Genomic DNA, 27695 nt, shown 5'->3' on the forward strand with positions numbered 1-27695 from the left:
ATTTCAACAACTCACTACTTCCTGTAAAGCAGGTACCAGTCCGTGGCCTGTTAGGAACTGGGCTGCAGAGCAGGAGGTGAGCAGTGGGTGAGCAAGTGAGGCTTCATCTGTATTTTTTTTTAAATAACTTTTTTTTTTGAATTTATTTTTTTATACAGCAGGTTCTTATTAGTCATCCATTATATACACATCAGTGTATACATGTCAATCCCAATCTCCCAATTCAGCACACCACCATCCCCACCCCCACCGCCGCTTTCCCCCCTTGGTGTCCATACGTTTGTTCTCTACATTTGTGTCTCAATTTCTGCCCTGCAAACCAGTTCATCTGTCATTTTTCTAGGTTCCACATATATGCGTTAATATACGATATTTGTTTTTCTCTTTCTCACTTCCTTCACTCTGTATGACAGTCTCTAGATCCATCCACGTATCTACAAATGACTCAATTTCATTCCTTTTTATGGCTGAGTAATATTCCATTGTATATATGTTCCACATCTTCTTTATCCATTCGTCTGTCGATGGGCATCTAGGTTGCTTCCGTGACCTTGCCATTGTAAATAGTGCTGCAGTGAACATTGGGGTGCATGCGTCTTTTTGAATTAGGGTTTTCTCTGCATATATGCCCAGTTGTGGGATTGCTGTGTCGTATGGTAGTTCTATTTTTACTTTTGTAAGGGACCTCCATACTGTTCTCTATAGTGGCTGTATCAAGTTACATTCCCACCAACAGTGCAAGAGGGTTCCCTTTTCTCCACACCCTCTCCAGCATTTCTTGTTTGTAGATTTTCTGATGATGCCCATTCTAACCGGTGTGAGGTGATACCTCACTGTAGTTTTGATTTGCATTTCTCTAATGATTAGTGATGTTGAGCAGCTTTTCATGTGCTTCTTGGCCATCTGTCTTCTTTGGAGAAATGTCTATTTAGGTCTTCCGCCCATTTTTGGATTGGGTTGTTTGTTTTTTTTAATATTGAGCTGCATGAGCTGTTTACATATTTTGGAGATTAATCCTTTGTCCGTTGATTCGTTTGCAAATATTTTCTCCCATTCTGAGGGTTGTCTTCTCGTCTTGTTTATGGTTTCCTTTGCTGTACAAAAGCTTTTAAGTTTCATTAGATCCCATTTGTTTATTTTTGTTTTTATTTCCATTACTCTAGGAGGTGGATCAAAAAAGATCTTGCTGTGATTTATGTTATAGAGTGTTCTTCCTATGTTTTCCTCTAAGAGTTTTATAGTGTCCGGTCTTACGTTTAGGTCTCTAATCCATTTTGAGTTTATTTTTGTGTATGGTGTTAGGGAGTGTTCTAATTTCATTCTTTTACATGTAGCTGTCCAGTTTTCCCAGCACCACTTATTGAAGAGACTGTCCTTTCTCCACTGTATATCCTTGCCTCCTTTTTCATAGACTAGTTGACCATAGGTGTGTGGGTTTATCTCTGGGCTTTCTATCATGTTCCATTGATCAACATTTCTGTTTCTGTGCCAGTACTATATTGTCTAGATTACTGTAGCTTTGTAGTATAGTCTGAAACGAGCGAGACTGATTCTTCCAGCTCCGTTTTTTTCCCTCAAGACTCCTTTGGCTATTCGGGGTCTTTTGTGTCTCCATACAAATTTTAAGATTTTTTGTTCTAGTTCTGTAAAAAATGCCATTGGTAATTTAACAGGGATTGCACTGAATCTGTAGATTGCTTTGCGTAGTATAGTGATTTTCCCAATGTTGATTCTTCCAATCCAAGAACATGGTATATCTCTCCATCTGTTGGTAGCATCTTTAATTTCTTTCATCAGTGTCTTATAGCTTTCTGCATACAGGTCTTTTGTCTCCCTAGGTAGGTTTATTCCTAGGTATTTTATTATTTTTGTTGCAATGGTAAATGGGAGGGCTTCCTCAACTTCTCTTTCAGATTTTTCATCATTAGTGTATAGGAATGCAAGAGATTTCTGTGCATTAATTTTGTATCCTGCAACTTTACCAAATTCATCGTTTAGCTCTAGCAGTTTTCTGGTGGCATCTTTAGGATTCTCTATGTACACTATCATGTCATCTGCAAACAGTGACTGTTTTACTTCTTCTTTTCCGATTTGGATTCCTTTTATTTCTTTTTCTTCTCTGATTGCCGCGGCTAGGACTTCCAAAACTGTGTTGAATAATAGTGGTGAGAGTGGACATCCTTGTCTTGTTCCTGATCTTAGAGGAAATGCTTTCAGTTTTTCACCATTGAGAATGATGTTCGCTGTGGGTTTGTCATATATGGCCTTTATTATGTTGAGGTAGGTTCCCTCTATGCCCACTTTCTGGAGAGTTTTTATCATAAATAGGTGTCGAATTTTGTCAAAAGCTTTTTCTGCATCTATTGAGATGATCATATGGTTTTTATTCTTCAGCTTGTTAATATGGTGTACCACATTGATTGATTTGCGTACATTGAAGAATCCTTGCATCCCTGGGATAAATCCCACTTGATCATGGTGTATGATCCTTTCAGTGTGTTGTTGGATTCTGTATGTTAGTATTTTGTTGAGGACTTTTGCATCTATATTCATCAGTGATATTGCTCTGTAATTTTCTTTTCTTGTAGTATCTTTGTCTGGTTTTGGTATCAGGGTGATGGTGGCCTCATAGAATGAGTTTGGGAGTGTTCCTTCCTCTGCTATAATTTGGAAGAGTTTGAGAAGGACAGGTGTTAGCTCTTCTCTAAATGTTTGATAGAATTCACCTGTGAAGCCATCTGGTCCTGGACTTTTGTTTGTTGGAAGATTTTTAATCACAGTTTCAATTTCATTACTTGTGATTGGTCTGTTCATATTTTCTATTTCTTCCTGGTTCAGTCCTGGGAGGTTATACCTTTCTAAGAATTTGTCCATTTCTTCCAGGTTGTCCATTTTATTGGCATAGAGTTGCTTGTAGTAGTCTATTAGGATGCTTTGTATTTCTGCGGTGTCTGTTGTAACTTCTCCTTTTTCATTTCTAATTTTGTTGATTTGAGTCCTCTCCCTCTTTTTCTTGATGAGTCTGGCTAATGGTTTATCAATTTTGTTTACCTTCTCAAAGAACCAGCTTTTAGTTTTATTGATCTTTGCTATTGTTTTCTTTGTTTCTATTTCATTTATTTCTGCTCTGATTTTTATGATTTCTTTCCTTCTGCTAACTTTGGGTTTGCTTCGTTCTTCTTTCTTTAGTTCCTTTAGGTGTAAGGTTAGATTGTTTATTTGAGACTTTTCTTGTTTCTTGAGGTAGGTTTGCATAGCTATAAACTTCCCTCTTAGAACTGCTTTTGCTGCATCCCATAGGTTTTGGATCGTCGTGTTTTCATTGTCATTTGTCTCTAAGTATTTTCTGATTTCCTCTTCGATTTCTTCAGTGATTTCTTGATTATTTAGTAACGTACTGTTTAGCCTCCAGGTGTGTTTTATGTTTTTTCCCCTGTAATTCATTTCTAATCTCATAGCGTTGTGGTCAGAAAAGATGTTTCATATGATTTCAATTTTCTTAAATTTACTGAGGCTTGATCTGTGACCCAAGATGTGATCTATCTTGGAGAATGTTCTGTGTGCACTTGTGAAGAAAGTGTAATCTGCTGTTTTTGGATAGAATGTCCTATAAATATCAATTAAATCTATATGGTCTATTGTGTCATTTAAAGCTTGTGTTTCCTTATTAATTTTCTGTTTGGATGATCTGTCCATTGGTGTACGTGAGGTGTTAAAGTCCCCCACTATTATTGTGTTAGTGTCAATTTCCTCTTTTAGAGCTGTTAGCAGTTGTCTTATGTATTGAGGTGCTCCTATGTTGGGTGCATATATATTTATAATTGTTATATCTTCTTCTTGGATTGATCCCTTGATCATTATGTAGTGTCCTTCCTTGTCCCTTGTAACTTTATTTTAAAGTCTATTTTATCTGATATGAGTATTGCTACTCCAGTTTTCTTTTGATTTCCATTTGCATGGAATATCTTTTTCCATCCCCTCACTTTCAGTCTCTATGTGTCCGTAGGTCTGAAGTGGGTCTCTCATAGACAGCATACATATGGGTCTTGTTTTTGTATCCATTCAGCAAGCCTGTGTCTTTTGGTAGGAGCATTTAATCCATTCACGTTTAAGGTAATTATCATTATGTATGTTCCTATTACCATTTTCTTAATTGTTTTGGGTTTGTTTTTGTAAGTCCTTTTCTTCTCTTGTGTTTCCCACTTAGAGAAGTTCCTTTAGCATTTGTTGTAGAGCTGGTTTGGTGGTGCTGAATTCTCTTAGCTTTTGCTTGTTTGTAAAGCTTTTGATTTCTCCGTCGAATCTGAACGAGATCCTTGTGGGGTAGAGTAATCTTGGTTGTAGGTTTTCCCTTTCATCACTTTAAGTATATCATGCCACTCCCTTCTGGCTTGTAGACTTTCTGCTGAGAAATCAGCTGTTAACCTTATCGGAGTTCCCTTGCATGTTATTTGTCGTTTTTCCCTTGATGCTTTCAATAATTTTTCTTTGTCTTTAATTTTGCCAATTTGATTACTACGTATCTCGGTGTGTTTCTCCTTGGGTTTATCCTGTATGGGACTTGCTGTACTTCCTGGACTTGGGTGGCTATTTCCTTTCCCACGTTAGGGAAGTTTTTGACTATAATCTCTTCAAATGTTTTCTCGGGGCCTTCTCTCTCTCTTCTCCTTCTGGGACCCCTATCATGCAAATGTTGTTGCGTTTAATGTTGTCCCAGAGGTCCCTTAGTCTGTTTCCATTTCTTTTCATTCTTGTTTCTTTATTCTGTTCCACAACAGTGAATTTCACCATTCTGTCTTCCAGGTCACTTATCCGTTCTTCTGCCTCAGTTATTCTGCTTCTGATTCCTTCTAGTGTAGTCTTCATTTCAGTGTTATTGTAATGTTCATCTCTGTTTGTTTGTTCTTTAATTCTTCTAGATCTTTGTTAAACATTTCTTGCATCTTCTCGATCTTTGCCTCCATTCTTTTTCCAAGGTCCTGGATCACCTTAACTATCATTATTCTGAATGCTTTTTCTGGAAGATTGCCTATCTCCACTTCATTTAGTTGTTTTTCTGGGGTTTTATCTTGTTCCTTCATCTGGTACATAGCCCTCTGTCTTTTCATCTTGTCTATCTTTCTGTGAATTTGGTTTTTGTTCCACAGGCTGCAGGACTGTAGTTCTTCTGGCTTCTGCTTCATCTGTATTTACAGCTGCTCCCCCATTGCTCACATTACTGCGTGAGCTCCACCACCTGTCAGATCAGTGGCGCCATTAGATTCTCATAGGAGCGTGAACCATACTGTGAACTGTGCATGCGAGGGATCTAGGTTACACGCTCCTTATGAGAATCTAATGCCTGATGATCTGAGGTGGAGCTGAGGCGGTGATGCTAGCGCTGGGGAGTGGCAGCAAATACAGATTATCATTAGCAGAGAGGTTTGACTGCACAGAGACCGTAATAAATCAGTTGCTTACAGACTCATATCAAAACCCTATCAGTGAGTGGCAACTGACAATTAAATTGCATCTGGTGGCAGGCTTTAGAGTGGCAAGTGAGTTGATGTACTTCAATTGTAAAGCTGCATCTGGTGGCAGGCTTTAAGTCAGAATCCGACACTTATTTTAGTCTGCGCATGGCCTGCCCGTTATTTTATTTACCACTTCCTTCTGTGCCTCTTGTCTGCACTGCACACTTGCCTCAGTCACAGTTTTGGTAAGCCCACAAGTTAACCCTAGCCAAAATGAGTGAAAAATAAATGTCGCCGGAGAGCTTCTTTGAAAAGGAGGAAAGACCCAATAATGAGACAGCAGAAGACTCTAAGACTGCCAACAAAAAGAAAGCTGCATTTAAAAGAAAATACTAAGAGTCCTACTTAAATTATGGGTTAATTGCAACAGATGATTCACGTTCTCCAAGCCTGCTTTGTATACTATGTGGCGACCAGCTACCCAATGAAGCCATGAAACCTTCAAAACTGCTTCGCCACACGGAGACCAAGCACCCTGCATTAAGAGACAAGCCTTTGGAGTTTTTCAAAAGAAAAAAGCGTGAACACGAAGAACAGAAGCAATTATTGAAGGCCACCACTTCATCAAATGTGTCTGCACTGAGAGCATCATTCTTAGTGGCTAACCTCATCGCTAAAGCTAAGAAGCCCTTTACTCTTGGTGAAGAGTTGATCCTGCCTGCTGCTAAGGACATCTGTCGTGAACTTTTAGGAGAGGCCGCAGTTCCAAAGGTGGCACGTGTTCCTCTTTCAGCTAGCACCATAACTAGAGAAGCTGATGAAACAGTAGAGGATACTGAGGCACAATTGTTACGAGAGGATGAATGAGTCACCGTGGTATGCAATCCAGGTTGATGAGTACGATGTTGACAGCAAGGCAACAATGCTTGGTTTTGTGCAATATACTTTTCAGGAGGATGTGCATGAGGATATGCTATGTGCATGAGGATATCCTCTATGCACTTTTGTTGCCAACCAACACCACAGCTGCAGAACTATTCAAGTCTTTGTATGATTACGTATCAGGAAAACTGAATTAGTCATTTTGTGTCAGTAAATGCACGGATGGAGAGGCTGCCATGACTGGACAGCTTTCTGGTTTCACTACTCGGGTCAGAGATGTCGCTTCTGAATGTGAGTCTACGCGCTGTGTCATCCATAGAGAAATGCTGGCTAGCCGAAAAATGTCACCTGAACTTAACAACATTTTGCAGGATGTGATTAAAGTTATCAACCACATTAAAGTACATGCCCTTAACTCACGTCTGTTCGTGCAGCTCTGTGAGGAGATGGACGCAGAGCACACACGTCTTCTCTTAAACACAGAAGTGAGACGGCTTTCTCAAGGTAGATCACTGGCCAGAGTTTCTGAGTTACGAGAGCCGCTCCAGAGATTTCTTTTAGAAAAACAGGCACCACTGGCAGCACATTTCAGTGACACAGAATGGGTCGCAAAACTTACTTGTGTGACATATTCAACCTGCTCAATGAACTCAATCTGTCACTTCAGGGGAGGATGACAACTGTGTTCAAGTCGGCAGATAAAGTGGCTGCATTCAAAGCCAAACTGGAATTACGGGGGTAATAAGTGAATACTGGGATTTTTGACATGTTTCAAACATTAGCAGAGATTTTGAAAGTGACTGAGTGAGGGTCTTCTTTCTCCCAGCTGGTGCATGATCAGCTATCTCAGCTTTCAGAAGAGTTTGAGCATTACTTCCCAACGACAAAAGACGCTTGGACTGGGAAGGAATGGGTCCATGACCCATTTGTGAATAAGCCAGGTGAATCGACTTTGTCCGTGCTAGAAGAGGATCAACTGCTTGAGACTGCAAATGACAGTGGCCTTAAAAGTACGTTTGAGACAACTTCAAATCTCCTTACGTTCTGGATTAAAGTCAAGGCGGAACATCCTGAGATTGCCACGAAAGCACTGAAAAGCCTGCTTCTATTTCCAACATCCTGTCTTTGTGAAGCAGGGTTTTCTGCAGTGACAGCGACCAAAACGAGATCACAGAGAAGACTGGACATAAGCAACACATGTCGGTGTCATCGCCTCCCATCACCCCCAGATGGGACCATGTAGTTGCAGGAAAACAAGCTCAGGGCTCCCACTGATTCCGCATTATGGTGAGTTGGGTAATTATTTCATTATATATTACACTTTAATAATAACAGACATAAAGTGCACAGTAAATGTAACGTGCTTGAATCATCCCCAAACCACCCCACACCCGGTCCGTGGAAAAACTGTCTTCCACGAAACCGGTCCCTGGTGCCAAAAAGGTTGGGGACCGCTGCTGTAAAGAGCAAAGAATAAAATGTGTTGACTTATTTGACCCATTTTTTGCCTAACGTGGCTGTATGAGTGTATGATTTGACATCCTTTACTTCCACTAGCCCAGTCATTAAGAGGGTGACATTTGCAAAAATATTTGAGACTTCTGCCATTTCCCCAAGGATATGTCACAGCATCTAACATCCAGTCACTCACTTTGAAGCCCCTGATGTGTCATCATGCTTACTGACTTTTCTCTTTTTAACTGATACAAGTTGTCTTCATTCGTTAATGAATGTGCATGTAATACAAACTTGGTTTCTAACATCGCTTTCATCAACTCGATAAACGCTTGCATCTTTTGAAAAATGTGTTGCTTCATCTTGCAGGTAATGTATGATCTGTTTTCACTGTATCTCTGGATGCTGGATAATCCAATAAAGACAGATACACAAAGGAGCTGACTCTTAGCATAGTGGGAGGCCCAACATGAAATGGGGAAGACGTCTAAGTGAGGCTAATTTGATAAGTGGTCAATTAATTCATGAATGTTTTCATGTTATGACAATGTTGGCTTTCCTGCAACCTTTAAACCACTGGCCTCAGAGAGTGAATTTTCGGATAAGGGGACTCCTGTATAGTTAGTACAAGCTAGTGCCAGGTTGGTACAGGGACAGGAGAGCCTTTCAGTGCGTCTTCCCATGAAAGCCATGTTGTACATAGCGGCTGGTGAGGGGGAAAGAATACATTTCAGATAAGTGCATATTAAGTAAGCCCTTGAGGATCAGTCCATGAACTCTAGACTAGTGAAAATGAGGCCCACATTCCGAAACAATTTTGCAACCCCCCCTTTTTTAATAACAACTCATTTTTACGTAGGGGTTTGCCTGTTCTGCAATTCTGTAATAGTGAATTTTTGTTTATTGTGTTTCTGGATAACAAGGTGTGCCTGTGTTTCTTTCTTGCTTGCACATCAGTTTGCAGAAAGTAACTGCCCTGCAATTCTTAATCCAACCCCTTCACGCATTCCTTTCTGCATTGTTCCAGTTTGTCATGTCTGAGCTGTCACCTGAGAGCTGATCTTCCTTTGCTCAAGTCCATTCAAGAAGCATCTTTATCCTTCAAGATGTCTGGTGCATAGATGGACTGTTTTGACTGAGCTAGCAAAACATATAGAGAGCATCTTTTCCCAAAGTACGCACGGGTTACTTCCCAAAGAAAAAAAAGCTTATAAAATAAAATAGTGGAATTTAGACTCATGACTTTTTTTTAGGGTGGGGTGTTACTTTGTAAATGGAACCTAAAAAACAATAATATTAATATTTGCTCCTTTTTACCAAAATCTTTTTACATGCCAGACACTGTGCTAGCCATTTTATATGCACAATCTAGTTTGATCCTTATAATAAATAACCTTCCCTGAAAGTTTTTATTTTACCAGTAAAATGGAAGTTCCATAATGCAGGGATTTTTGTCTTTTTGTTTATTGCTGCATCCCTGGTGCCTAGAACAGGGCCTGGAATAGAGTATTCCACAAATATTTATTGAATAATGAATGAATCCCTATTTGCACAGAGAGAAACTGAGGCACAGAGATGCCGATTCTAAGCAACTTGCCTAAGGTCACAGAGGTAATAAGTGATGAATGATATTTCAAACAAAAATCTAATACCCAAACCTACCATCTTAAAAAATATGCCCTCTCTCCCATCCAATACACATACATACACCCACACATTCACACACACCAACACACACACACACACACACAGGCCACGCAGCTCATCTGCTTCCTCAGCTCGCTACTGGACAATTGCTGAAGGACAAAAACCCAACCCTTACCTCTACAACCTGTCCTCCTCCACCAAAGGTCCTCCGTGGGCCCTTTTCGTTGGCAGTGTTCACTAGTATTTGGTGACCTCCCGGCCCAGTTCTCATTCCCTGTGCTACAACCCCCTGAAGACCGCCGCACAGTCTACACCCGTCCAGGAGACAGGCTGTTTGGCAGCAGCTGCGAAAGCTGAACTAAGTTATTTGGGGATTAATCCGCTGCTGAATGTAGTCTTACAAGCATGGCTTTGGGGGAAAAAAAAAGATAAAGGGAGCTAATGCCGTTCGTATAAATGTGAACTTATATACAACACAGACACAGGCACACCCACAAGCACGTTGACTAAAAGTTAAAATATGATTATCAAAGGATAAGAAGGACTTACAACTGTAATGTAAAACATTAAGAAATACGTCCCAGCTTTTCTGTGTTCTGCAGGGATACAAGTATGCTCTGAGCCAAGGAGGGGGGCGGGGAAGAGACAGAGCAAATTGAAATATCTTTAGGTAGACTTAAATATAGCTTCGGAGATTATAATTCAGATCAAGGCTAGAGCTCCATTTCAACGTTCCTTAACTGCTAGTAATATGACAAAGGCCTGCAAATTGGGAGGTACGTCTGCTTGGGAAGGGATGCTTATCTGATCTCAGCCCATCTTTCTTCATGTTTCAGTCCCAGAACAGCTGCCCTTCTCTTGCTGAGAAAGTCAGCAGTGGCACCATAAACCGCGAGAGGCTGAAACCCCGGCTGAGATCCAGCTGAGGCTGCCTCGCCCTGGGTGTGTGTGTACCCACCGGTGGGTGGAATCGCTGTGGGCTGCTGCTGGGACAATAAGGTGGTGCCCACTTGTAAGCTGGTGGGAGGGGATGACAAGACAGAGAGAGAGAATGTGACCTTCAGAGAGTGGTGGCTCAAAAAGGGCATGGCTGCTTTCCCCCATGGCCAGGCAGGTTTCCTAAAGCTGGGGGTGAGATGGTGGGTGGTATCCTTCCCTCACATGTTCATCCATTCACTCATTCATTCATTCACCTTCTACTCATCCAAACATTAATAGAGCAATGTAGTACAACCATCCAATGCAAAGACCTGGGGGGCGGCCTTGGGTGGGACTCCAGCCACCACATGCACTGGCTGTGAGACTTTTGAGGAGCGACCTGACCAAGCTTCAGTGTCCTCACTGTTCAGTAGAATAAAAACAGTGCCCATACCTCATAAGGCTGCTGACAGGAGACTGTGAGTCAGTGCAGATAAAGCCCTTTACACACTGTCTGGAGCATTGTAAGTGCTCAAAAAAAAAGCAGATGTAAGGATGAGGATAACAGTCATGCGGGCGCTGTTAGAGATGCATCGTGCACACAGGCTGGTACCTCCTAAGGCACCTCGCGTGGTTGCCAATGAGCAGAAAAGGCTGATATACAAGCAGTAAGATAAAATGTAAAAACTGAAAAGGCCCCTAGGGAACACTCCAGAGAAAACTCCAGGGAGAAAGAGAGACCAGTGGACCTAGAGTTTGCCTACCAAAGGAGGATATCACTATCCTACCATCCAGGGTCAGAGATGTGGCCACTGTGGTCATCAGGCAGGGGAAGTAGCCTTCTCAGAGACTGGAGCACAGGACAGGCTCCCAGTGGGCCCTGGGGGAGAGAAGCTGTTTCTGAAGTCATGCTCCTTCAGAAGACAGCCTCTGTGGGTCTCTGGAGGGGGGCAGCGGAGAGAGGGTGAAAGTGCTGTAGGGGAGAGGGCGCACACCACCGAGGCACAGGACAACCTGTCGCTCTGTGCCACTGTGGGACGAGGCCGGGCAAGGACATGAATGGAGGCTCCCTTTCATCTCCCTTGTCTCATCTCACAGACCAGTTCCCTGAGAGTGTCCCGAGGAGCACAAGTTCTATGAAGTGTCCTCTTCCAAAGCCATCCAGGGCCAAGTACATAAATACACCTGTGACGTGCATCGGACTGTATTTCCCTCTTGGAGTTTGACAGTGCTCGTTAGTATAGTAAAGGCTCTGAGAACTCCTGCCACAATCTGTTTACTTTAGTTCAAAATTACTCAGAGTAGTTTTTCTCATAATGCCTATGTCCCAATCCTCTCATTTGACACATAAAAAAAGTGCAGGTCCACAGTGAAGAAGGGACTTTCTCTAGGCCACACGGTCAGTCAGGACAGAGCTGACCCTGCATTCTAGCTCTGGTGGACAGCTCTTGGCCTTCCTCCTCATTTCCCCATGGAGCCAGGGTTCCCTCTACTCCGTGGAGTAGGTGGTGACAGTGCCGACACTTCTGTCAAGCAGAAGTCATTCAAGGTGACTGCCTTTTCATACAACACTAAAAACAAACCATAAAAGGCGTTTCTGAAATGTCTGACGGGGAATGGATTTTAAATCTCAGTCCCTGGAAGACAGGCAGGTGGGTAAGGAGGCAGAGGAAGCAGGCAGGGACGAAGCACAGGAGGCAGCATCCCAAATTCTGGGTCTGGGCCCAGCCCTTCCCCTGCCCAACTTGGTCACACGTGTTGACTCTCCACACCTCAGTTTCCTCACTGTGGAGCACAGGGACTGCGTTGATTATAGTTCTGCCTGTTTGCGATCCTAAAGAAAGGCTTGGTAGAATTCTGCTTGACTACCTGGCGTTGTGGGAGGCCGGAGTCTGCCGCTGCAAGCCCATCTCCCGCCTGGTGATTTTTATGCTTCTCTGCCTCCTCACTCATATAGCACTGCATTCCCCTGCTCCAAACCCTCCCAACGCTCCCTAGCTCTCCTGGAAGAATGTTCAGTCTACTTCTTCTAGCCTGGGTACTGTGAAAATCGGCTAGTGCCCACCGCTCCAACTTCACCTCGCACCACCTTCCCCATCTCACTTGGTCACCACCGCCCTGGCCTTCTTTGTGCTGGCTTCTCCTCCGTCCAGGTGTCACAGCACCACATCAGCCTTTCAGATGATTTTATCTGAGGCAGATCCTCACCCTTGGGCTTTTCCACCACGTCACCTCGTCTCCCTCTTTGTACTTATAGCTATCCAAAATCATCTTACTTAGTCTTTCATTTACCTGCTTAATTTCTGACTCTCCCCAAGAGAAGGTCAAAATCCCTAAGAACAGAGTATTATTTATTGTTCTGTATTTACTACTTGTTTACCTGGCACAAACACTGGCAAAAAGTAGGTGCTCATTAAATTTCAATTAAATGAATGAATGAATTTTCTGCCAAGAAAGAGTCTGCTTACCCCTTGAAGACCCAGGTCAAGTAAAGCTGTCCTTGAATCATCTAAGCAGAACTGAAAAGCCACCCTCTTTGTGTCCTCAGAGCCCTTTCTGCTTGCCTCTCAGAGGGCACTGAATATGATTATGTCCTCACTGCATCAAGGGCACACATTTGCATTGAGGAAAGGGACCTGTATGTGCCATACTATAAGTCCTAGGTCTTTGCTGGAGGCTGGCCCTCTGCAGGTCCTCCATAGTACTTAGAGAACTAATGAATCACTCTTCTAGAACCCAAATGTTTCTATATGTATACAATCAGAGATTTGCTTCCTCTCCAGAAAAGATCAGCCACTGGAGTTTTAAAGCTTATATTTAAACTGTTTATATCTTCATGTCTCTGTGCATCCCCTAAGAGAAAGATCACCTAGAAGCCACACAGTCTAGTGAAAGAGCATTTAATGGATGCCTTGTATCCTGGGTTCTAGTCTCAGGCCTCACTGAGGATATTGAGCTGGACTTTTCACTGTCCTGAGCCTTCGTTATCTCTTTATTATATGGAAGGGGTTGAAAAACCAGAATTTGAAATACCCTCCTAGCCCTTCCTTGTTTTGACTTTGTGGTTCAGTCCTCTGTGCTCTCCCTCTAACAGCCCATACATACAGTTTGACACAGGGGTATGTCTGAGTGTAGCCAAACAAGTATTTTGTCAAGAAAATCCTATCCTCAGAGAAACAGGATATCATCCATTGCACTCTAATTGGTGTTTTAATTCAGAGTTAATCTGCCATGCACAAGCCTGTACCAAATGAGAGGATTTTCATAACTGTTGAAGGGTCAGAACTTTTCCCAGATTGCCAAAAAGTCAAAATCACAGCAGCTCCAAACCCTATTGCATTTCATTTTACCCAGCCTTGCAGATGAGCTTCTAAGCCTGCTTGGTCAGCAAACATTTCTACTGGCCTGGAAAAGCTCTTCAGTTCTCCCCAGTCATTCCTACCAGGACTGTGGCACCATAGCTAGGAGGAGCGGGATAAGCCAGTTTCCATTCCTGTGAACATTTCAGGGTATGAAGCCTGCCTTCTTTCAGACTCTGTGGGCCTTTGCTAATTTGTATGACAGCTTCAATGTAAATAGCACACATCTGCATGGGTTAAAAAAATAGCCACTCATTGCAAAGGGCAGTGTACTGTGTTTATTTATCATCAACAACTGGAAATCAGGTTCTGTTTCTGGTCTAGAACAGCTGATGGTTTGAGACAACCTCCAAGGCATTTTGAAGTGGTTTTAGTTGACTGTTGACTTTAAAAATTATTTTTTACTCATTTTATTTTCCATGATTCTTTCTCAACTACCCAGCTGGGAGAAAACAATGAGCACCTATCAAGTTGGATATTTATAGTGTGTGTACTGCATATATCTCATCAGGCATACATACCTGCCAGTTGTCTGCTAATGACCACACTCTCTTTCTACTACTAATAATCCCTATTTGCTGGGCAGGCAGGGTAAGGGCTTCTCTCCTTTAGTCCTCCCAACCACCCTAGGAAGAGCATATCCTCACTGTGCTTTGAGAAATGAGGAAACAGAGGCACAGAGAGAGTTAAACACACTGACTAAGACTGTATACCGGAGAGCATCAAAATTGGTATCTGAACCCACAGCGTATGTTTTTAGTAATCTATAGTATCAAGCAGTAGCCTCACACTTTGCTACTGAGCTGGGCTACCAGTCAAAGAATACATATAAGCATAAAATTAATTCTTGGCGGGTGGGTGAAGGAATTCATTCAAGAACAGTAACTCAGGTACAGAAGTAACATCTTTAGTTTTACTGAGACAGTCAATCATCTCTACTGAATTTTATTATACTTTATACACCCCCCCACACATATATTTCACATGTGTATATACATGCCCAAATCGCTACTTCTAGAGTCATTTTTCTCATGAATTTCTCCACTGTTCACTTTAGTTCTAACAAATTCCACAGGTAAGATAAAAGATCACTCCTACTGGCAATAATGAAAATAGCGTCAGCTGCTAACATTTCTGGTTGTTTGCCACAGGTTGGCAACTTGGGAAGCAATCTGAGAATTCATTTTGAAAACTGTAACAAATCGTTATAATCTGTCAAAAGAGCACCACGAAGCAATGGCAAAGATTATATGATATGGAAAGATGATCAAAGTATATGACGTGCAAAAGAGGGACTTATAGAATAATTTACATAATACAAGCTCATTTCTTACAACGTGTGTGTGGGGTGCGTGTGTGTGTGTGCACAAGTCTAGAAGAATCTCTGGGAGAACACAGCGGGGGTGGAACTGGGGATGTTGAAGAGGGAACTTTCACTTTTCTCTTCACGCATCTCTAGTCTGTCTAACCTTTTATGAGCATGTCATTTAAATTTAAATAGCAATAAAGATGACATTTAAAAGCATTCCCTGCCAGCTGACACGGGCAGCCCATGTCACCACTGGTGAACTCCACGTGGTAATTCCTGCCACCAAGGCCACGTCTGCTCTCCTGGGTCATGTATTCACCCAGCCCCAGCTCTGTCTTGGAATGCTCACTCCACTGCAGGGTCTCAGGGCTGGCTAAACCAGCTAAAACACATTGAACATCTTTCTGTGTGATTCTCCACCATCCAGGTCTCCCCCCCACCCTCATCCTCTGTATGCAGCAAAGACAACGTAGCTGAGAACTGTCTGCCCTCCGGACAAGGGTGCTGAACGTAGCCCTCTTGATGAGGAAGGCTTGCTTCAACCCAGCTGGTCAAGAGGAGATCAAAAGGAAGACACAGGTCTCGGCTCCTCCAGACAAGCAACCCTCCAAGTTCCAGTCCTCCTTCACCCCTGGCCTGTGCAGCTGGCCTACCCATGCTAAGCTCGAAAACTGGCGTGAAAAACTCGCACGCTCAGTTTTTCAGAAGGCGCGCTGCCTGGCCTATCTGCAGGACACACCTCGGGTGCTGGGTGGCAGCACCTGCCAATCAAATGGCTTTTCCGTGTGAGCCTACTTCCCCCGAGCTTTGAGAAAGTGGTTTCCAATCTGACTTTCATGTTTCAGGGCTGAAGTTTCAAGGACGCATCTGGACAAAATATGCTTTCCATATAGGCCAACAATTTATTTATTTATTGCTTATGACATTGTACTTGGCAGCTAAGGAGATATAAAACAATTTGAACCACTCTGCAGAAAACGGTTGCAGAGTTGCCACTGGAGACCCCTGTGGAAGATAATAGAGGAGAACGGAATCTCGCAGATCTTTCTGTAATTGACAGACAGAGCCTCAAGAGGCAAGCGCGGCGAGCGGGCATTCCTGTTAGGAGCTCACATCTCTTTCCAACCTCAACTCCTGCTTTGGCACAAGCAGGAGACCAGAGGCATGTGCTGGAAGCTTCATCTGACGGGGCGAATGAAGCCCGTGTGAAGGACTTCGTCATCCACCCCTAGTTGCTGGACTAGACGGAATGTTTGGAAGGGTCTCTTGAACGCTTGCTAACGTGGTGACTAACGCTGACTGCTTCCTCTGCCCCTTTCCCATGGACACTGTTAGTGTCCCACTGCTGATCCTGGCCTGCCTTTGCCCGCCAGCTTCTCTGGCCCCCAGGGCCCACCCGGCACAAGCTTATGGCAGGGGAAGGGCGTGAAGATACTGATGCCTCCGGGGAGCAGCCCTCAGCCAATGACTGATGGGAGGGAGGGTACGTTTACCCCAGCTGCCTCACGCCTTAGGTGGGTCACTCTGAGGCATGTGTCCTACATTGGCTCCCAGAGGTCCCTACAGGATTAAGCTGCAGTCACCAGTCAACCACCGCGATGACTTGATAACAGCTCCTCTATTGGTTGCTTTCCCATCCCTGTCCTACTTCCCCACTGCCCTATTGATGTTTCCTGGGATCCCATCCCAAATAAACTACTTGTACTGTAACTCTGTTGTAGAATCTGCTCCTGGGGGAACCCAAATTCAGACTCCCTTACCCCAATCCTGCCCAGCCTTTAAGGTAGAGATCATAAATTAAAGCCCCAAGACCAGTTTCTGTCAAATGGGATGATTGTTTGGTTTGCAGTCTTCAAAGGGAATTCAAATTAGTTGCTGTAAAGTAAACAATGGGATATTTCACAAAGAAATCTAGATTCTTGGTTTTTCTTTTAAAAATGCACAGATATGATCATACTGGGCCTGTGTTCCCTCATGGCATGTGAGGCTGGAGCTGACATGTGATGCCTCTGTAAGCCAGGCCTGACCATCCATTCCAACCCATTTCTCAACCGGTCTAGTTCCCTTATTGACATTTCCAGTCTGGACCCTGTACACAGCTGGGTTAGCCAGCCTACCTGTAAGGCTAGGTGCGTTCTTTCTCTGAGTCTCCCTGCCTTCCTGAGGGCCTGTACTGTCATTGTATTGCTCACTCAAGCCTGGACCATACCTAGAAAAGTATGTGAGCAGAGGGGAGTATTCTGCCAGAGGAGGCAATGATGTAGGTAACCAGATAGAAGCTAACAGCTAATGAGTACGACCACGTCAGATACCTGCTAAACTTTTGCATCTTTTGTTTTCTTTTTCATTTTAGTCTTCATAGCCATTCTATGAGGTAGATCCTGTAATTATTCTCATGTTTTACAGGAGGAAACTGAACCTTAGGGAGTTGGAAAACTTGTCCACATACCCAGTAACACTGAAGCTGGGATGCAAGTTCAAGTTCACTTAATTCCAACATGCATGCCGTTCTTTCTGTCTGCCCAGCACCCCCTGTCCAGGATGTAATAAATAGTTACTATTCCATCATACAGGCCTGGCCTCAAGTCCGGGAAGTTGTAAAACCCACTTTGTCAGTGCAAGGAAGAAATCCACCTCTAAAAGGGAAGTTTCCAAAGTTGCCGGCACCAGGATGCCTGGTGATTATTTTGCACGGAGAACTCTAATAGATGTATGGCCCCCAATGCTTGCCAGCTTCTGACCAACCCAGTCTCTCATAGGCAGACTCATGGGGAAGCCAAATTAGACTTCGAAAGCCAATTCGTTCATTTACAATGATATTAAGCCATCACTGCAGAACCTTCATTGTCTATGTATGGCAAGTGCAGCCCTTTCCCTATAGATACACCCTTCAGGGAAGCAGTGTTTTCAAAATGATTTGAAAAGAGAATAGGAGGGATCATGATGAAAGGAGCATGGTGTTTCCAGTACTAGGGCTGTTGGCTGAAGCAGGCATTTAAGGGCATCATGCTAAGAGGCCCCGTGTGCTAATCCACAATGAAGACAGTAGCCTTCATGGGAAGAGTGACTGCTGGATTCTATGGCCACAGCCTCCTCACTCATCTCTCCATAAGGATAGACCAGCCCTCAGGAAGCCCCATGGGTACGGCTCCCAACCGCTGGATAGTGCCAGGATAGACGTCCCCAAGATTCTCCTCTCCAACCCCTCTTTGCTCTTTGCTTCCATGGTTGGGTGGCCCCTCTCCTGACACACTCATTCCTTCTTTGCTGTCAATACATTTAGTCAGCTAGATCCAGCCTGGTTGGCCAGGAGCCACTTTGGCTCTTTAGGGCAAGTTGGCAAATCTCTGCTCTGATCCATTCTATGTTGCTTTCATGGGTATGCAATCTATTTTCTTTATTCCCAAGTTCTTGGGGTGGGAGGGAATAATCTCACCTGTCCTGCAGCACACAGGGTATTTCCTTTATGTCTCCCTGGCCGGAGTATGAGCACACAAGGGTAGGGGCAAGAAGGCCAGATGGTGAGAGCACAGACTTTGGAGTCACGGTAGATCACAACTCACATCATACCTCTTCACTGACTAGCTATTTTTTTTTACTATTGTTATTATGATATTATATTGGATATATTTCTTAGCCTCTCTGGATCCAGGTTTCCTCCTCTGTAAAATTCAAGTAATTATTTCTAATTCAAAGATTTACTCAAAGGATCAAATAAGTAATGTGTGTAAAGTGAAAAGGAGTGTCTGGTAACAGGACAAATGTCCAATTAATAGAACAATAATAATTATAATAATTATGGCTGTGACTACACCACGTCTCGTGTGTTCCCTATAGCTCTGAGGTACAGCTCCCACCATAGATCTCAACAAATACTTGCTAAATTGACTTGAACCAAGACTCAGTAACAGACACATCAGGACTCAAACTGGCTTACTGAAAAAGACATTTATTAGCTCTTGTAACTAGATCATGCAGGACTAGGCTGGCTTTGGGCACAGCTGAATTCAAGGGCTCAGACAATGTCCCTAGGGATCTGTCTCTGCCCCCCCCTCCCCTCTCTCTCTCCATCACTCTTGTCTGCTTTCTTCTTTTTTTACTACCTTCTCAGGCAGGCTGTGGCCCCCAGTACCCCAAATGCCATCATCCCAGCTTGCAATTCTACAGAACAAGCATTTCTTTATCCAGACAGTCCTAAACTCAGAACGAGACTAGCTGGGTCCTGTGCCCACCCCTGAGCCAATCACTGTGGCCCAAAGGACAGCTCCCTCTGAGTGATCAGGTCTGGGGGTCGAGGATTCTGATTGGCTGGCTTCAGCCAAGTGCCCATACCTGACACAGTGCTGGGCAAAGAGTAACTGCCCCAGAACTGTGGAAACAAAGGGATTTCCCAAAGAAAATCTGGCTGCTGGTTTCAGAAGAGAAGGAGACCGATCATGGGCAGATCAAAGCAGCAGATAGATAGCAGCTGTACACCACGGCTAGGCACTGAACGTATCTCACACACTTGCTCGTGAAAAATCTCCCTCTGCTGATGCAGAGTTAGAGTAATAGGAAGACTGAAGGACCATCATCAGTAAGTGGACCTCAGTAGCCCTGGCCTGTCAGCCTGTGACAGGTCTTAGCTATGGGGTCACAGCAGCCACAGGTGTTTAACCAGGCAAATGGTACCAAGTCTCGGGCCTGCAGGCTCTTCCCAGGGTCCAGTCCCAACTGACCGGCAGCCCTGACAGGACCTGTTGAAGCCAAGAGTCAGGACACCTGTCCAGACATTATAGCGCCTCAAGGCACATGGAGTGGGCAGGTTATAGGTGCACTGACCCTTCCCCAAACCCACAGGGCAACCTGCACCCACCACCTTCAACGGCAAAGGCCTTCTTCTCTGCAGAAAGCAAGAGCAAAGAAAAGACAGCGAACATTTGAAACTGCTCATCATTTCCTGCTTCACTAAGGAGTTGGGACGTCGTTTTCTTGAAAGCTTTTGTTCTTGTCAGCGTATTCAAAACAACCCAGAGGAGTCACCTGCTCTGAAAGCCCCAAGACGCCCATCCACAGAGGTGCTCTTGGCTGCCCCACGCAGCAGAAGGAAGACATGCTTCCCGGCTGATTCCCTACACCTCAGGCCTTCTACAAATTGCAGATTATAACCCCATCTCACCTCTGTGGACCACAACTCGGGCCTGTCAGCCTAGAAGAGTATTTGGAATAAGATTTAGCCAAGTCAGGCCTGGCTGTCATCCTAGACTCCCTTTTCTCCCTCCACGTCACAACCAAATTCCATTGACTCTCCTTCCCAGATAGGTCTGGAATCCAGTTGCCTTCCTCTATCCCTAATCCCAGGCTTCCTCTACAGACCACACTTCTCTAGCCTCCCAAGGGTCTCCTTGCATCCACTCACTCTCCAACACCCATTCTTGATAGTTCCACCAGAGGGATCCTTCTAAAGCAGGGGTCCCCAACCCCCGGGCCTGTTAGGCATCGGGGTGGCACAGCAGGAGGTGAGCGGCGGGCGACAAGTGAAGCTTCACCTGCCGCTCCCCAGCACTCGCGTTACCGCCTGAGCCATCCCCTCCCCGCTCCCCCCTCCCGCCCCTGGCCCGTGGAAAAGCTGTCTTCCATGAAACCGCTCCCTGGTGCCAAAAAGGTTGGGGACCGCTGTTCTAAAGCACCCACATCTGATCATGTCTCTGCTCAGCTCTTTATTACAAGGGAACCTGGAAACCACTGAAACAAAGTTCAAACTCCCTAAAGCAGTAGAAAGCCTTTCTGACCTCAGTCCTCACCGACACCTTCAGCCTCATCCTTTGCTAGTCTGCCTCTTTGCCTTCCATACTCCAGATATATTTATGGACTTAGTATGTTTCCAGATCAGACCTCCATTATGACATTCCTTTGGTCTGGAACATTCTCCTCCACCCCGTATTTGCCTGTATCTTTCCTGTAGGTCCCAGTTTAGGGACCCCAATTTTTGGTTTCTGAAGCTGAGCTTGGTATCTCTTCCCCATGTTCTCGTGGCATCCAGTACCTACTCCATCACAACTTGACTAGACCAGCCTGCAACTACCTGCTGATCCATTCTTCCTTCTCTAGGCTGGAAGATCCATGAACACGGAGCCTGTCTTATTCATCACTGTATCCTCAGCTTCCAGTGCAAACTCTGGCACAAACTCTGACAGAAGCTTGGTTCCTATTTGTTAAATGTTTGAATATGTGAATGAATAAAGGCAAGGGGGGGTCTGCTGCATGCTCTGACTTCCCATTGGCTGAATTTGAAGTCACACTTTTTGTACAGACAACTGAGATCAAATCAACACATCGGCCCGCCCTAGAAAAAATGTTAGTTATGCATCACATTTGCTCCACTCGATACTCCTTTTGGTTCCTGATGTTTATGTTCAAGGTATAAAAATGTCTGCATCACAGCTTTCACCTAGAATTGAGTGCCTGGTGTGGGGAAGAGTGTACAATCTTTGACACAATCTAGAGCAAGTGGGACCTCCAAGGATTTGAAGAGAAATATAAGAGTGTGCACTGTGCTTTGACTTGAAGGGCCTGGAGCGGGGGGAACAGGGGTCTCCTGTTTCCTTGACCAACCAGCTTTGATTTTTTTTCCTCCTTGCTCAGCATCTGATGGTGTAGTATTCCAAGGGTATTAAAACAAGGTCAGTAGGCTTTATGTGACAAAAGGCATTCTTAAATGTGAATGTTTAGTTAGAGTTTAAATATCAGTGGTTTTGCATATGGAAACATATTAGCCTCATATTTAATTGTGAAATATAGTGTTCATGTGAAATACAGGCTAGGCTGTGATGTCCCATAGGTATGGGTTTGAGTCCCAGCCCCGCTATTTATAAGCCATGTCATCCCTGCCCATGTACCTAACCTCTGTGAGGCTGAGTTCTCTCGTTTATAAAATGGAGATGATAACAAAAGCACCAATTCTTGCAGGGCTATTGGAAAGAATAAGGTAAGGAACGCACAGAAAGCACCCAGCAAAGCATCTATCGCGTGGTAAGCATTTAGAAAATGTGACCTACCCTTTGTCATATTATAACATTGGACTCTACCCTGCTTCATATGCAAGGAAGTAAGAAACACAACAGCCTGCTATAGGTATCCATTTTTGCTGTGTCCAACACACAGATGTTGGTTCAACCTCTGTATTAGTTTTCCATTGCTGTCATGACAAATTACAACATATTTTGCATGTTAAAATAATTTATTTATTATCTCTCTGCTCTGGGTCTCCCAAGACCAGAATCAAGTTATTGGCAGGGCTGCTGTCTTTTCTGGGGATCTGAGTCATTCAAGTCATTGGCAGTATTCAGTTCCATGTGGTCATAGGACTTTCCTTGGTAGCTGTCAGCTAGGAGTCATTCGCAGCTTTAAGAGGCCTTCTGCATTCTCTGGCTCATGGCTCCCTTTCTCCAACTTCTCATCATACTTGTAATCTCTCTGACCTCTCCTTCTGCCTCCCCTCTCATTCCTCTTTCATATCCCACTGCATCTCTCTGGCTCTTCTGCTTTCCTCTTCCACTTTTAAGGGCCTATGTCATCATATTGGGTCCACCTGGATAATCCAGGCTACCCTCCCTATTTCAAGATCAGCTGATTAACAAGCTTAATTCCATCTGCAAAGTCCCTTCACCCAGTGCCTGGATAAGTGTTTAAATAACCTGGGACAGGAGTCATGGGGAGACACCTGTGCAATTCTACCTACTACACCCTGTTATTTTTACTTTAAAATGTGCAACAAAATCCACGTCAACACAGCACACTCATTAGGTATTTAGTTTGGGCTATTTTGTAGAGTTGGCTTAGCTGGGAAGAAAAACATGAAAAAGTTATTTTCTAAAAGAATGGCCCACCTCCTTTCCTGAGACACTAATGCTCTTTTCAATACAGAGTTTTGCATCCACTTATCAAGGAAACTCCCTTTATTCATCTGCTTTTCCGCTTTCTGCTCAATAAAGTCCATACTATTTTAAGGAATTTTACGATGTAGATCTAAGGTTTTTATCTATGAAGCTCCACTCCAACTTTCAAAATGTCAGCCAGCAGTGTCCAAGCATGGAAGACTCTTAGGCAATCCTGAATTAATCCAAATTGAAAAGTGTGGGCTGAGAAACTTGAGATTCAGGTCGAAATGTATTTGCCGGTTGGCACCCAACCCTGTTCTCATCAGCTTATTGGATTCAGTTGACATAGAAACTTAAAATGCTGGGTCTCCATTCTATAGAAATACTTGCCTATATCTTCGAAGACAGACACACGAAATTGTTTACTGCAATCTTGTTTGTCATAACAGCAAATGGCAAACAATCTAAACAGTCATCAACTCTGAGTGGCTAAATAAAACTTGGCAGGGGAATTCCATGGAATATTACTATAGCTATTAGAAAAGAATAAGGCAGATTCACATGTACAAAAATGGAAGGCTTACCAAGACAAATTGTTAAGTGAAAAATGCAAATCACAGAAGAATCTGTATAATAGGACTCAATTTGTGTTATCAATGAAATGTGTAAATGCATATATATTTTGTGAGTGCACATGAAAGGCACATCTATGAATAACTGGCACACGCTGCTTCTGAGGAGAAGTGTGAAGTTGGGGAGCAGAGGAAGAGGGGCATCTGGGTTTCAAGCTGTTTCCTTCAATATAGCTTAAATCTTTTACAATGAGAATTGATTGAATAATGAATCAATCATAGACTAAAATAAATCAGACTAAAATAAAAATTGGGTGAAATATACCAGCTTGGACATACTACTGAGGAGTAGGGGGCATGCATTACTTCTACAAATGGGACTTGGAAAATGATCTTATTTTAAAGCTTTTTCAGAAATTAAAGTCTGTCAAAGTGTTAAAATAAATAATCTCTGAATATTTCAGCCCCAAATCCCATGCTTATTAATTGCTGCAGTAGAGCCAAGCATAAAACAGGCTGGACGAGAAAGGGCTATTTGTTCTCTAGTTTCAGATGACTGTAACCTTCCATAGACCTAGCACAAAGTAGGTGCTCAATAAATACTTGAAGAATAAAACAAAACGATTCAATTTGGGAAAGTAAAGTGGCTGCCTCTGATTAATTAAATCAAGCATACTAAAGTCAGGGTACTGTATACAGATATACAAGATTCGACCCAATCCCAAGAATGAATGGACAGAAGAGAAATGATTCCATTACGAAATATAGGCAAGGAAGATTTGGAATGCAGGCAATCCTGAGTGTAGTACTTTAAAATAGAACAAAACAAAAAAGAAACTCCTAAAAAACAGAGCCTAAAAACCAGATTCTAACCGTATGTAGCAGCCTGGGATAAAGGTCTTACAGGCTGCATGCCAGACTGGCCAGCAAAGGGGAAAGGGGCTCCGAAGTTCTGTCCCTCCATATGTGGAATTCAGGGGCTGGAATAAGTGACTGTTAAGCTCCCTTTCAGGGCCAACCTCCAGCAATCTGTAAGTGGTTGCTCCGGTGGGCCCAGGAGCCTCAAAGGAGCTGGAATCAGTCCTCTCAGCTTCAAAGGAACAGAGCCTTGGGTTTGCATGTCAAATGTCAGAGCAAACCTAAGCCTGGCCCCCACCTCCTCCACAGATCACCTGTCAGGGGCTGAGTTGCAAGAGTCAAGGCAGCCCTTTCATTTCAAAGGGGAGGTTGGGAAGGGAGGCAGAATGTGGCAAAATGCCACCCGAAAGCCCTCAGCATAAAACACTGCATAATTTTTCGTTCTTAAAAAGGCTTTTTTACTCTTACTCTTTTTATTCTGTTACAGCAGTAACTTTACTTTGGCTTCACCAACATTAAATAAGTGACGAAGTGAATAAATACACAAAGCCAACATGAGTACCACACTGGCCCCTAGATTCTAAGCGGGGGAAGGCAGGGGACCCCATTTCTAGAGATGCATGCACACCCTTTGCTGCTGTTGGTTTGTTTCTGGCAATAACCGAGCAACATTTTCTAGTGTGACTATCCTGTGAGCCACAGGCTTGTTTCTAAATTGTACCAGATGCTCTTCCACTAACTCAGCCTCGTGTTTTCATCAAAGTTTTATGTTTTGATGATGTACATCCTTGCTACTCAAAGTGCGGTCCACACACCAGCAGCATCAACATCGCCTGAGAGTAAGGTTGGCAGATAAAATATAGGAAATTCAAATTTAACTGGGCATCCAGCTTTTCTTCTCCTCTAAATCTGGCAACCCCACCTGGGAGCCTGTTAGAAATGCAAACTCTCAGGCTCCATCCAGACCTGCGAAATCAGAATCCACATTTAATAAAATTCTGGGTGGTTATAAGATCCAAGAGGCATTGTTCTACTTTGTTCCTGCGAATTAAATCTTTTACTCTTAGGTCTTGTTGGCAAATTCTGATCTCATATCTGTACCAAACCCAGATGAAAAGAGTAATCCATTAACAAGGTTGGTTTGTATGTCTCCCTCATTGGAGGGTTTCACAGTGTATTCTATTTGTAAATGCAGCATTTTCCAGCCTGGGCATACCGCTCACTTTCAATCACTGATCAGCCAGAGCTGGTCCTGCAGGCTGAATCCCCATCACTTCGGAGGAGACGCCAGGCTCTGTTAATTGCTTGCTGGGTGGTGGGGAGGAGGGGTGGGGTTACCATCTCGCCTTTGATCAGGAGGGAGAAGTAATGGTTTTACTTACATCCTGCTTTGTCTCTGCACAGGCCTAGAGCCTGAGGATCCATTTCAGGCTCTCTCTTTCTTCCTGGTATTCTGTTACTGCCTACATACCGTGGCCCAGGGCTTGGGGGGTGGGGGGAAAACCAACGCTCTTTGTGGTACACCCACATGACAGGCTTCAAAATGGAAACAATATTTAAGTCAAACCTGGAAGATCAAGTTTGCTCAAATCTCACAACACAGGGAGCTTTTGAAAACTTCAGCAGCAGGTCTGGGTTTTTGATGGGGAGAGGCGAGCTGGGATGGAGAAGCAAGACCCTGTTAAGAGATGCTGAATCCCCACATGGGAGTCAACATTTCCCTTTATTCCTTATAAATAGTGAGAATAGTAATAATGCACCCAGATAGAGCCTTGAGAGTTTCAAGGTGTCTTTAGAGACACACTCTTCTTCAGTCCATAGAATAATTTTGGGGGAAGTGAAGGTATAGGTGACCATTATTAGCCTCTTATGACAGAGAAGGCACAACCAAGTAAACACATTTTAAGAGTCAAACAAGTCAAGACACTTCCCTCAAGTGGCACATTTCCTGACTCCTAAAACAATGTTCTTTCCCTGCTGATAGAGGTTCATTTATTTGGTTGCCCCAAACTATTCAGACCTCAATTATCCCTCATGGGACTGGAAGAAACCTTAAAAAGATTCATAGAATCCTGTTATGGGTTGAATTGTCCCCCCCCCCCAAATTCATATGTTGAAGTTCTAACACCCAGTACCTCAGAATTTGACCTTATTTAAAAATAGGGTCATTGCAGATAATAATTAGTTAAGATGTGGTTGCACTGCAACCTTAATTCAACATGATTGGCATCCTTATAAAAAAAAAGAAATTTAGACACAGATACACCCACTCCAGGAGAAAGCCACGTGAAGATGAAGACAGAGATCAGCCTGATGTATCTACAAGGCAAGGAATGTCGCAGATTTCCAGCAAACCAATAGAAACTGCAGAAAAGGCATGGAACAGTTTCTGTGTCACAGCCCTCAAAAGGGACTAACCCTGCCGACACCTTGACTTCTAGCCTCCATAACTGCGGGACAATCAATTTCTGTTGTTTAAGCCACCCAGTTTGGGCACTTTGTTATATCAACGTAAATAACTAATACAAATCCTGAGGTGGCAAGTACCACCTTGGCGCTAATGCTGATGCTGGCACTGGGCAGAGGGCTTCACGTGCATCATCTCACAGCTTCCTCACATCAAATCCGGGATGTAGGGCGATTAGAAAGGATGAAGCTGAGGCTCACGGAAACTGAGCTACTCAGTGAAGATGACACAGCCAGCCCATGGCCAAGCTGGGTTGACACTCAGGCAGTGTGAGTCCAGATCCTGTTCTCATAACCAGTAAGCATCACAACTTCAGGTAGAGTGGCCACGACAACAAACTAGCATCATTAAGCCCTTTCCCTAAGTATGCCAGGTGCTTTTAGGAACTCTTAACACCACACTGAGGTGGAAGTGAGCATTGTCTATATTCGATAGAAGAGGAAGCAGAGGCAGTGAGGCTCAATGACTGGTCCAAGGTCACATGGCTCATCAGTGGTAGAGCTGAGGTTTGAACCAAGTCTGTGAACTCTAGCAGGAGCCCAGAGAGCTCAGATTTGCTGAGTGTGTGGTATGTCTCAGTGGCGGGTGTGTGTCCATTTCCAGATCAGCACTGCCCCTCTCTCATGTCACCATGCAGGCATCATCTTTCTGTATTTCTACCCACTGTGCACATCCTGAATGCCATTCTCTCTTTCCAACCCCAATGCTCACAAGGACATTTTCAAAAAATTCATTTCCCTTCCCTTGCTCTATAAGAAAGCTCTGCTTCCTCTGAGTACTGCAGACTATGGCTTCATGGCTATAAAGTCTGTGAAGTTACTTCAGTCTGTGGGTCAAACTCTGATAATGCCCTAAGTCAGTTCCAGGAATTTTCATCAGCCACGCGTTTAGAGCGCATCTGAATGTAGGGCAGCGG

The 27695-nt window shown here is 43.8% G+C and overlaps 1 protein-coding gene and 1 pseudogene across 2 annotated transcripts in view; both read right to left on the reverse strand.

Annotated features, from left to right (window-relative positions):
• The window catches only part of ERC2 (ELKS/RAB6-interacting/CAST family member 2), a 961347-nt gene that overhangs the window by 141177 nt on the left and 792475 nt on the right, over positions 1-27695 (reverse strand). The window lies entirely within an intron of this gene.
• Positions 19302-19956, reverse strand: LOC114907605 (annotated as a pseudogene).

This window comes from Monodon monoceros, unplaced genomic scaffold, assembly GCF_005190385.1.
Source record: "Monodon monoceros isolate NGI ecotype Baffin Bay Population unplaced genomic scaffold, NGI_Narwhal_1 Super_Scaffold_3, whole genome shotgun sequence".
Lineage (NCBI taxonomy): Eukaryota > Metazoa > Chordata > Mammalia > Artiodactyla > Monodontidae > Monodon > Monodon monoceros.